The sequence below is a fragment of the Chelonia mydas genome, chromosome 1, assembly GCF_015237465.2.
Source record: "Chelonia mydas isolate rCheMyd1 chromosome 1, rCheMyd1.pri.v2, whole genome shotgun sequence".
Classification (NCBI taxonomy): Eukaryota; Metazoa; Chordata; order Testudines; family Cheloniidae; genus Chelonia; species Chelonia mydas.
The window spans coordinates 199,403,087-199,413,863 of record NC_057849.1 but is presented as its reverse complement, the minus strand read 5'-3'; positions in this window follow the sequence as shown (position 1 = coordinate 199,413,863).

The following is a 10,777-nucleotide window of genomic DNA, read 5'->3' as shown; positions in this document are numbered from 1 at the left end:
GCCAGAGGATGGGAGGGTTACAGCCATTACACTTAAGCACTGCACACATTTGAACAAGCTGCAGTGTGGCTCCACTCAATAGTTTCATCCAGCCCAGGCGGTCTTATCTCCTTGTTGAGCACTGTGTTCGAATTTTCCCATTAGCCTCTTTCCCTCTCAACACCTACACCCCTCTGATAAAAACACTGCCAATAGGGAGACACTGTGTGTGTTTGGGATGGCAGGGGCAGGGGATGGAATGTGGAGAAATGGGGGTGGAGAAATTGGGCAAAAGGAAAAAAAGAAGCAAATGAAATCTCTTTTCCCCACAATACATATCAGTCCAGGCTGTCTAATCTAATCTATTTAGCTATCACCTTACCACATTCCCTCCATCTGGGCAAATACCATGCCTTGGGGCATTACGTCCCATTATCATTCATTATTACAAACTAGTTGATCTTTCTACCTAGTGCATTATCTAGAGTGGAAAACTATTGCTCCATGGAATGAGTAAGTGACTGTCAAGGAGTTAGCTAACTAGCTAATTTTTTACACCACCCTCATCACCATGGTATCTGAATAAGCTATAACAGCTGAAGCCACAGGCTAAGGATATCTGTCATGTCTGAGATGACATGTGTTGATTTCTGAGTAACTGTGTAGTAGTATGATTTTAGGATGAGTGTATTAGGGTGCTCATATGGCAGAGAAATGCCAAATGCATTTCAGCCTCCTCTGGGGAACGTCAGCTCCACAGCCAGACACAGTTATATGTTGCACCCAACAAGAAGCAAGCAAATATTGTTCTGCTTATTAACAATGAGCCCTCTGAGCAAGAGTGAATATACAGGACCAATTCACACATGTCCTCAAGGGATTTCAGAGGCAACAGTCCAACGTCTTTTTCTTTGTAACATGGAAGCCACTCCCAAGGAAGTCAATAGGAGCAGCAGTTATAAAAAGGGCAGAATTTGGCATTATGTGCCAAATGGTGCCCTCATTTATTCACCTGAAATTTCACTGAAGTCAAGAGAATTGCAACCAGCAGGGACAGAAAGAGATTATTTAAAAAAATAAAAAATCAGATTCTTTAAATTTAAATTGGATTTTTTAAAATTTAAATTAACTTCATTTTTCTTCCATAAAATACACCTGTTTACCATTACATTTATCATTATGGCAGCTGATATTAAGGCCTAAACTTACTCCATTCTGTTAAAAGAATTTAAATAAATAAGGCTGCACTGATAAGCCCCCATAAAATTTTAACGATTGAAAGGGTGCTGCATTTTTAATTATGTACAGATGTAAAATGGTACAATACACCAATTCTTCAACCATTGCACTGGGCTCCTATTGACGTCTGTGGCAATGCCAGGTGACTACTTTGAACTGTAGCATTAGTTTCCACCTTGATTTCCAGCAGCAGGATCTGCTTCTCTCCAATAATATTTCTAATGTAAGCATTCATCTTCTTTTCCATCAGGAGGTATTGTGACAGGGTCGGGCCAGATGGCTACAGGAGAGTGATCCTATTGGGATCCAGGAAGTGGGCGGGCAGAAGCCTGCTCACTGCTAAGGGATCCCCCCCCCCCCAGCCTAAGAGGGGGATCCACAGGACCTGGAAGCCAAATGAGTATGGGGGACAACTAATGAAATAACAGGGACAGGAGTGCAGTCAAAGGGACAGGAGAGTGATAGAAGGCAGATATATTAGCCGCAGGTTAAGCAGGTCCCTTTTCCCTGGGTAAGGTAACAGGGGTGGTTCCAGAACAATCAGGAACTTGCTGGAACCAATTAAGGCAGACAGGCTAATTAGGACACCTGGAGCCAATTAAGAAGCTGGTACAATCAATTAAGACAGGCAGGCTAATCAGGGCACCTAGTTTAAAAAGGACCTCACTTCAGTCAGTAAGGGATGTGCAAGGAGTTGAGAGTGAGAGGGTGTGCTGCTGGAGGACGGAGGAGTACAAATGCTATCTGGCATCAGGAGGAAGGTCCTGTGGTGAGGATACAAAAGGTGTTGGGAGGAGGCCATGGGGAAGTAGCCCAGGGAGTTGTAGTTGTCATACAGCTGTTACAGGAGACATTGTAGACAGCTGTGATCCACAGGGCCCTGGGCTGGAACCCGGAGTAGAGGGCGGGCCTGGGTTCCCCCCATCCCTCTAACTCCCTATTGGATACAGGAGGAGTTGATCTGGACTATGGGTCCCGCCAGAAGGGAAGGTCCCTGGCCTGTCCCCTGACCCACTAGGTGGACCAGCAGAGACTGCGGGGATTGTTCTCCTTCCTTTTCCCCATGCTGGCCAGTGATGAGGTTAGCTGAGTGAGCGGCAGGTTTGAGCCACTAGCAAAAGTGGCCAAACTGAGGGCTGCCGCAAATCTCTGAGGCGAGCAAAACTGCCAGTAAGCGCAGGACCCACCAAGGCAGAGGAGGAACTATGTCACAGTATCCAAGATTCTTCACCAGCACAACATCTCAAAGGCTTCAATTTTCTTCTTCTCAGCAGCATTAATTTCCTATGATTCACAGCCATAAGTTGTTAGGGGCAAAAATTAAGCTTTCCACCAGTTAAACCTTTGTACATTTTGAGATGCCATGGTTTTTCCAAACTTTTGTAAAGGTGGCCACGGACGAGTGAGCCATTTCTAGTCTTCTTCTGATTTCTTTAAAACAGCCTCCTTGGTTGGATACATATGATCCCAGTTGACGGAATTAATCTACTGCCTCTACAACTGACCATTAGTCATAATGTCTGCTTGCATCCTGTTTTGTTACTATAGAATCACAGATTCATAGAAATGTAGGGTTGGAATGGACATTGAGAGTTCATCTAATCCAACCTCCTATGCCAAGGCAGGACCCAGTATTCCTGAAAGGTGTTTGTCCAACTTATTCTTAAAAACCTCCAATGACAGGCATTCCAGAACCCCCTTGGAAGCCTGTTCCAGTGCTTCATTATCCTTAGAGTTAGAAAGTTTTTCCTAATATCTGATCTAAAACTCCCTTGCTGCAGATTAGGCCCATTACTTCTTGTCCTTCCTTCAGTGGACATGGAGAACAATTGATCATTGTCCTCTTTATAACAGCCCTTAACATATTTGAAGACTGTTATCAGGTCCTCCCTCAGTCTTCTTTTCTCAAGACTAAACATGCCCAGTTTGTTTAACCTTTCCTCATAGGTCAGGTTTTCTAAACAGTTTATCATTTTTGTTGCTCTTCTCTGGACTCTCTCCAATTTATCCCCATCTTTCTTAAAGTATGGTGCCCAGAACTGTACATGGTACTCCAGCTGAGGCAACACCAATGCCAAGTAGAGTGGGACAGTTTCCTCTCCTGTCTTACATATTACACTTCTGTTAATACTTCCCAGAACGATATTAGGCTTTTTTGCAACTGCATCACATTGTTGACTCATATTCAAATTGTGATCCACTATAATCCTCAGGTCCTTTTCAGCAGTACTACTGACTAGTCAGGTATTACCATTTTGTACTTGTGCATTTGATTTTTCCTTCTGAAGAGCAATACTTTGCACTTGTCTTTAATGAATTTCTTCTTGTTGATTTCAGACCAATTCGCCAGTTTGTCAAGGTTGTTTTGAATTCTAATCCTCTCTTCTAAAGTGCCAGCAACACTTCCCAGCTTTGTGTCATCTGCAGACTTTATAAGCATATTCTTCACTCCATTATCCAGGTCATTAATGAAAATATTGAATAGTACTGGACTGAGGGCTGACCCCTGTGGGACCCCACTAGATATGTTCTCCCAGTTTGACAGTGAACGATTGATAACTACTCTTTGAATTTGGTCTTTTGACCACTTTTGCACCCACCTAAAAGTAATTTCATCTAGACCACATTTTCCTAATTTGTTAATGAGAATGTTATGTGAAATCATGTCAAAAGCCTCACTACCATCAAGATATAATAGTGTCAGCATGACTGTATTTTGTTTTTGCCACATTCAGGGACAGTTCATATTCCTCACTTACTGTTTTTACAGACTCTGGCATTCATTGTATTGCATTTATGGTTGTAGCAAAGAACATTGTGTCACCAACCTCGCTGAGGTCAGTTAAGAGGCGTCCATTAGTGGAAATCCCAGCTCCTGCCACTTTGTCAAAACTTTTATGGCTTGCCTTATAATAAATTCTGCATACATGTTGAAAAGGGGTTTGGGGAGCAAATTGGGGATTGGTCCTGCTTTGAGCAGGGGCTTGGACTAGATGACCTCCTGAGGTCCCTTCTAATCCTTATATTCTGTGTGTACCTTTGTTTCACACCTGCCCAGTGGAAAACCACGCATTGTCATTTGCTGCTGTTTGCACTGTGGTCTGTTGTTGATGGTAGCGACTTGCAATGAGTTGAGTTAGTTGCTTTGGAATCCCCATGTCTGCCAATGATGTTCAGTATCAAACACCTTTGAGCGGTCAATGAAACACATAATCAATGGGTGATTGTACTCCTTGCATTTTTCAATTTCATTTGATCACATGTGCCTCATCCCCTTTCTGAAACCGGCTTGTTGTGGTGATAGTTCTGCTTCTACAATTTGCTTCATGTGATCCTGGTCTATGTCAAACACAACTTTGTTAGTGTGTGGTGTCAGGGAAATCATTATATGATCATATGATCTCTGATATACAGAGCCCTAAAATGTTTGATGCTGAGTCTGAGTATCAGAGACACACTGCTTTGTCTGCAAAATGTGCTCTGAGTTTTCTTCAGCTTGGGTACTTGTTTGAGCACTGACCCTAAAGGGAAACATCAAGACTATGTTTTCACTAGAGAGCTCTAGAATTGGCCTCCTCAGCTGGTCCAACAAAGTCAAAGTTTACAGATGTCTATAGGGCATGGTGCAAAATTCATCTCTTTGCTCAAATAGTTACTTAAGGAGGGCAAAGTAGGATTATACATGGCTTCCTATCTCTGAAAAGAGGAAGATTTATGTGTGTTTTTATTCAACTATGCAAATATGCCTGGAGAAAGGGCACGTTTTATAAATCTAAGAAGTAAAAAAATCAATCAATGAAATGAAATAAGTTTGTATGTCTCAAAGGGGAGTCCTTTTCCTTGAAATGTGCTGACGTATCACTTACCTTGAGCTGAGGATTCTTTGATATAAGTCACAGAGTCTCATGTGACTGTCTCAGCTAATGGCTATCAAGTCATTTTAAGCTCCAAAATCTATTCACTAGCTAGGAAAGCAATAGTGTAAAACTACTGGAAGTCTCACACTTTTGTGTTAGCCAATTGGGTTATGTTTTGATAATCAGAGATTCTGTTCTGTTCTTGTGTTCTATGAAAGGGATAATAGGCCCCAAGAATGTTATACAGAAGACAGATTTTCCTGCTAATGGTATTGATGGTAAGACTCCTGTGGATTTCAGCGGATAGTGTGGACTGCTCTAACGGAATATGTGATGATGATGTGGAATGCTCTAATGATCTGATTGCTCTATGTTTAGGATGATCCTGTTACTCACAGGTGACAGAGCTATGTCTGAGTCATTCACATTATCCCAGATAAGTGGCACTAAAAAGTTTGGAGCACGCTGCAACAAAGCTCAAACACCCAGATCCTCCAAGGTATTTAGATTCTTACCAATGGGAATTAGGCACCTAAATATCTTGGAGGATCTGGTCCAAAGACCCTACTTGCTTTCCAGCAAGCAGGGAGTAAACTCCTGCTGAGATCTCACACAGGGGTTTAGGGTGGTTTAATGAGGCAGGGCTGGCAACTAAGGGCCTATTTAGGTTCTCAGAGTGGACTTGAGTACTACTATTCCAGCAGTTACCTAATAGTCAGAGAAGAGGCAGGTCTTAGAGGAGAGAGCTTCACAACAGTGGTTGGACAGTTTGGTTTGGCTTTGCTGCTTCGTTTAAATAACCAGATTTTGTTTTGTTCCTTGTAACATAGTTGCACTAAGGCACTGTCTGCAATGCAAATAGCACTGTATCAGGAATGCCAGTTGCAGCACAGTTCAGTCTGATAGTATAGATGCGACCTAGCAGTATTAAATGTGTCTCCAAACCAGGCAGTAACCTTGGACATGGCTTTGGCATGGTCAGAAACATGGCTAAGCTCCCATCTACAGTACCAGGTGGAGTGATGTTGTAAATGGGTCCCTTGATATGGTGCTTCTTGAAGTGCAGATGAGCGTCTAAGGCTTATTAATTAAGACATGGATAAAAATTTTGCTTGGTGAAATACTTTTGTTTCACTGCTGAACAAGCCCATCTACTCAACCAGTTCTCACCTCCCCCTCCCCTGTCCCATCTCCAACTTACACACCACTGTACTTTGGTTATTTGCATTTGTCTGATTCTATTTGCTACATTTACTTACCCTGGAGACAAGTTTGTCTTTGGTACGGGTGGACTGTAATGATGTCCACAACTGCAGTATAAAGTCAATTGATATAATTGCAATTATAATTCAAGAGGATATCATTTGAAATTGCATAAACTGCACTGGCAGAAGTAGCAAGTCCTAGACCAGAGAAGAGAGAACCCTGTTGTCTGGTATTGATGAAACTGCACCTTATACAATCCTGGGCAACCTCTCTCCCAGAAGGGCTCCAGAAGGTGACAGAATACTGAATACACCAAAAGGGCATGTGATAATGACCCAGGAAAGAGTAAAGTAGCTAAATATTAGAGCTGGTTGGGAATTTTCTGACAAAACATTTTTTTCATCAGCTGATTTGTAGAAACCACAACTGGTTGGTGGAAAGGTTTTTGTTTTGGTTTGTTTCTTATGAATGTTCCAGTTAAAATTTTTGGAAAAAAACTGGCAAACATTGTCAAAATGTTTCATTTTGGCATTTTCAAAATGAATAATTTTGTTTTTCTGATTTGAAAAGATTTTTCATTTGGAAACAAGCATATTGTTAAAAAAATTAACAATGAAAAAGGGTCAAAATTGAAATAAAAAATTTCAAAATCATTGAAAAAAAGAGGGGTCAGAAAAGAGCAGGACTTTGTCATTCTAAAGCAAACACGAGTGATCGCAGGGCCATGTCTTGTGATAGCACCCAGCAGGCTTGCTTGGATCACCAGAGTTTACACTAAGCTGTATGAACTTGTGCAAGAGGGCTCAGAATCTTGGTAAGGATTTAATATACTCTTTTGGAACAGTGTAGAAAGGATACTGAAATGCCGTTTACATGCGGGGAGGGAGAAACTGGATGTGGGAAGAGCTAGAAGGATTCCTGCTTACATCCATTCCTTAGTAGGGAACAAATTTCTCCCCTAGTGATGAGCCAACATCTCAGGGTACTAGGGATCCAGAAGGAATGCTTATCCGAATCTCTTGAGTCTGTCAAAGTGGAGTTGACTACTCATAGGAGCAGGCTTTCTCACAAGTCTTCCATTAAGAGGGTTTCCATATGATGCTTCTGCTTCTGGTCCCAGCTGGGACCCAGAAATGCAGAGGCAGGGAGGGACACTCATGTACTAACCAGCAAGATAGCATCGTAGCCATAGGCCATTGCGCAATAAATACATACAATTTTTAAATTGACACAACTTAAAAAGCAGATACAAATTTTAGAAACAAATTAAAACCACAAGCTTAACACTTCCCTAAAACTTATTACACCACCCCTAAAACAATAGACAAAAATAAGATTAAAAAATATTATGAGTACATTATTTCATTTAGGTCAAAAGTAGCCTCTCTTTCACATACTCTTTTTTTAATTTTTCTGGCCAACCAGACAAATAAGGTGACAGCCTGAAAAACTGAAACATTTTGACTGCATAGCAAGTATTTTAATTTCTGAGGCAAGGTGGTAAAAGGCATCGGGGCCAGGAATGGAAATTGTCATGAAGGAAAGAAATGGTTGTGTGGTGCTTTCTCGGGGTGTCCAGAATTATGGGTGAACTTGTTACCCTTCTGCCTTAGCAAAAGAGGGATTTGTTGGTTCTAAACTGTGTGACAGCTCCCTGCCACCCCAGTCTGTTAGCCAGCCAAACAAACTCCTTAGGACTCTGCCATCCCTTATTTTGCCTTGTGGGTGTAACACATGGTGCCCCCAGCTTCTGAACCCCCTGGAAGAATGTTCCTCTGCAGTACCCCATCCCTGTCACAGGATGCTCACAGAAATGACTAAGTCTGTTGTCTCCAGAGAGACAGAACGTACACCCGCCTGCTGGCTCAGCTGAGGGTGCACACCTTACTTTAGTATATCAGCACCGAAATGAATTTATAATAAAAGAAGACTACGTTTATTAATAAAGAACAGAGATTTCAGTGATACTAAGCAGAGATAATAAACACAGAAAATAGTTACAAAGAAAACAAAAGACTAATCACACTTTCTAGTGATTAAAACTCAACAGGCTACAATTTTTGTCTTAAGGCAGTTTTCTCACCTACAGCCTCTCCTTAGCATCACCAGCCCACATGGCTGGGGATCCACCATTCATGAATGCAAACAGCACTGATCTCTTTTTCCCCTCAGTAATGGGTAACAAGATGCCCCTTTGTTTCTCCTATATTTCCCAAAGTTGTACTGTCTTTGTCTGAAGAGTCAGGATGACGCACAGGGATTGAGACTCTGGAGTGCTGGTGCCATGCTGTTTCCTCATGCTCCTGGTATTTGGTATTTACCTCAGATGCAAAGGAACTAGCCATTGTTTCTGGCATCACCATGCTCAATTTACACTAGAGACAGAGAGATAACTACCCTCCACTTGTCTGGAAGACAACTTGTTTTTCCATTTGTTTGGTTATAGACTTTAAAGCATAATAAGTACCCACAATTCCTCATACAGTGTTAATACGTACATTTCACAAGGACATTAATGACCAGTGCATCACCAGCTTTCGTTAGATCTCTCACATGGCATTCTTTATAGATAAATATAACAACAGCAATGTGTTAGGTGTAGTCAGTTTGTCAGGCCTAACAAGAGTTGCTGTTACATGGCAGGGAACCCTTTGCCAATGGGCACTGAGGGGTTCTTAGGGTCACAGACAGTACAGGTTACAAGACAATAAGTAAAGTGGTAAGTCTCCAATCTGGCCAGACCTTTATGGACAAAGATGATTATGTCTCTCCATACCAGCATTCTTCCCTTCCAAATAGGTCACCTCCATGGTTTAGAAATGGGAGAACTGTAGAGGCCCTCCTTAACATACTACTGTTCAAAAATATCCAAATATTTCTCTCTAATAACTGTGGATATTCTTTAAGCGAGAGAGCTAAGGAGACATATTTGTTGTATAACAACTGCCATATCCAGTTGTTTGCAGATATCTTCTGCTCTGAACTTACTTAAGGTTTTCAGACTTTTTCCTACAGTCCTAATCAAGTCAAGTTTTGAAAAGCTGAAAGAGGGAATGGTGAACTTGCCAAAACCAAGAGAATGTTAGAGTATGGATCTTGCTGACCTGTTCCTCAAAACATGATCTAGTACTATACAAGTAATGTACTATAAACACAGAACTAGTTATTTCCATTTGGGGCTTGGCATCTTGGTGATGGAACCTTTTGTGCAACTCAGATAGACCTGGAAGCCCCAAGATCAAACTCCCACCCTGAAGTCATAATGAAAATGAAACCCAAAATCCCAATCATTTGAGTGAATCCACCTGTCTTGCCAATCCTGAGACACCTCCAACATGGGAATATGAGTGGTGTATAGTTTTCCAAGCAGTCCTACTAGCTTCCTGGGTGAGCTGATGGCATTAGTCTTGAGTCTGCTACGGGAGTGCCCGAAGCTTAAAATATTGGGTGACTTCAATTATCATGTATATACCACTACCAGTAAGCTGCTCCATGATCTCGCCTCCACCATGGCAACTTTAGGCCTTGCCCAAGCAGTCAGCAGTCCTGAATATTAAGCTGGGCACACATTGGCACTGATCTTCAGTTCAGGAGAGGGCCATCAGGTCTTTCCACCAAGAAACTGAATAGCCTATATGATACTGATCCCCAGAAACTCCTGTAAGCTTCCAAAACACCCAAGCTGAAAAAAACTCTCCTCTCTAGGTCTAGGGTGGTCAATGATCTGGTAAAATACTGTGACTCACTGCCTACAATAATTGACACCCAGTTCCCAAATGACCCCTATTGTCACTCCTTTACTTAGCTCACCATGGACTAGCTGGAGGCGGAAGGCTACAATGCAAATGGAGAGGTCTGATCAACTGAAGCATATGGAATTTGCAGGAATGCTTCTTGTGGTGATGACTGAAGCCTAAAGATCCTTCTTCTCCATCACTGAAGAGCCCACTGAATCCCAGCTGTCTGAGCTGTCTAATAAACCCATGCTGCCTTCTCTCAATGCCAGATGTTATCACTTCCTGCTGGGAAGAGATCTCCTGCTATGTTGCTCACAAGACTGAGTCAATCACTGACAGCTTCTCCGGCCTGGAGGCAAACATGCTGGATTAGGGAGAAATGCATGCACTCTACTCAGGAGAGAAAATAGGTCAGGTGGGGGTGGGCAGGAGTGAACCTCCTCCCAGGATAGGGCTTTCCTGAGCTGTTCACCAGAAGCCCCACCACTCTCTTTTCCCCATGGGGCCTGTTTTCACTCTGAGATCCTCCTACTGCCCCATCTCTGTGGCTTCTGCTCCAATCACTTAAGTCAGAGACAGGATTTACCTGATTTCCTTCTCCCACTGAAACCAGGGTTCTTCTGAATGGATCATCTGTCCCTCTGTAGCCGCTGTTCTAACTGCTGGGCCTGAGCTCTCTTCTTCCCTTCCCATACCCCACCATCATTGCTGCTCTGTCAACTAGGGCTCTCCTGAGTAGGTTATGTTGTTTCCCACCCT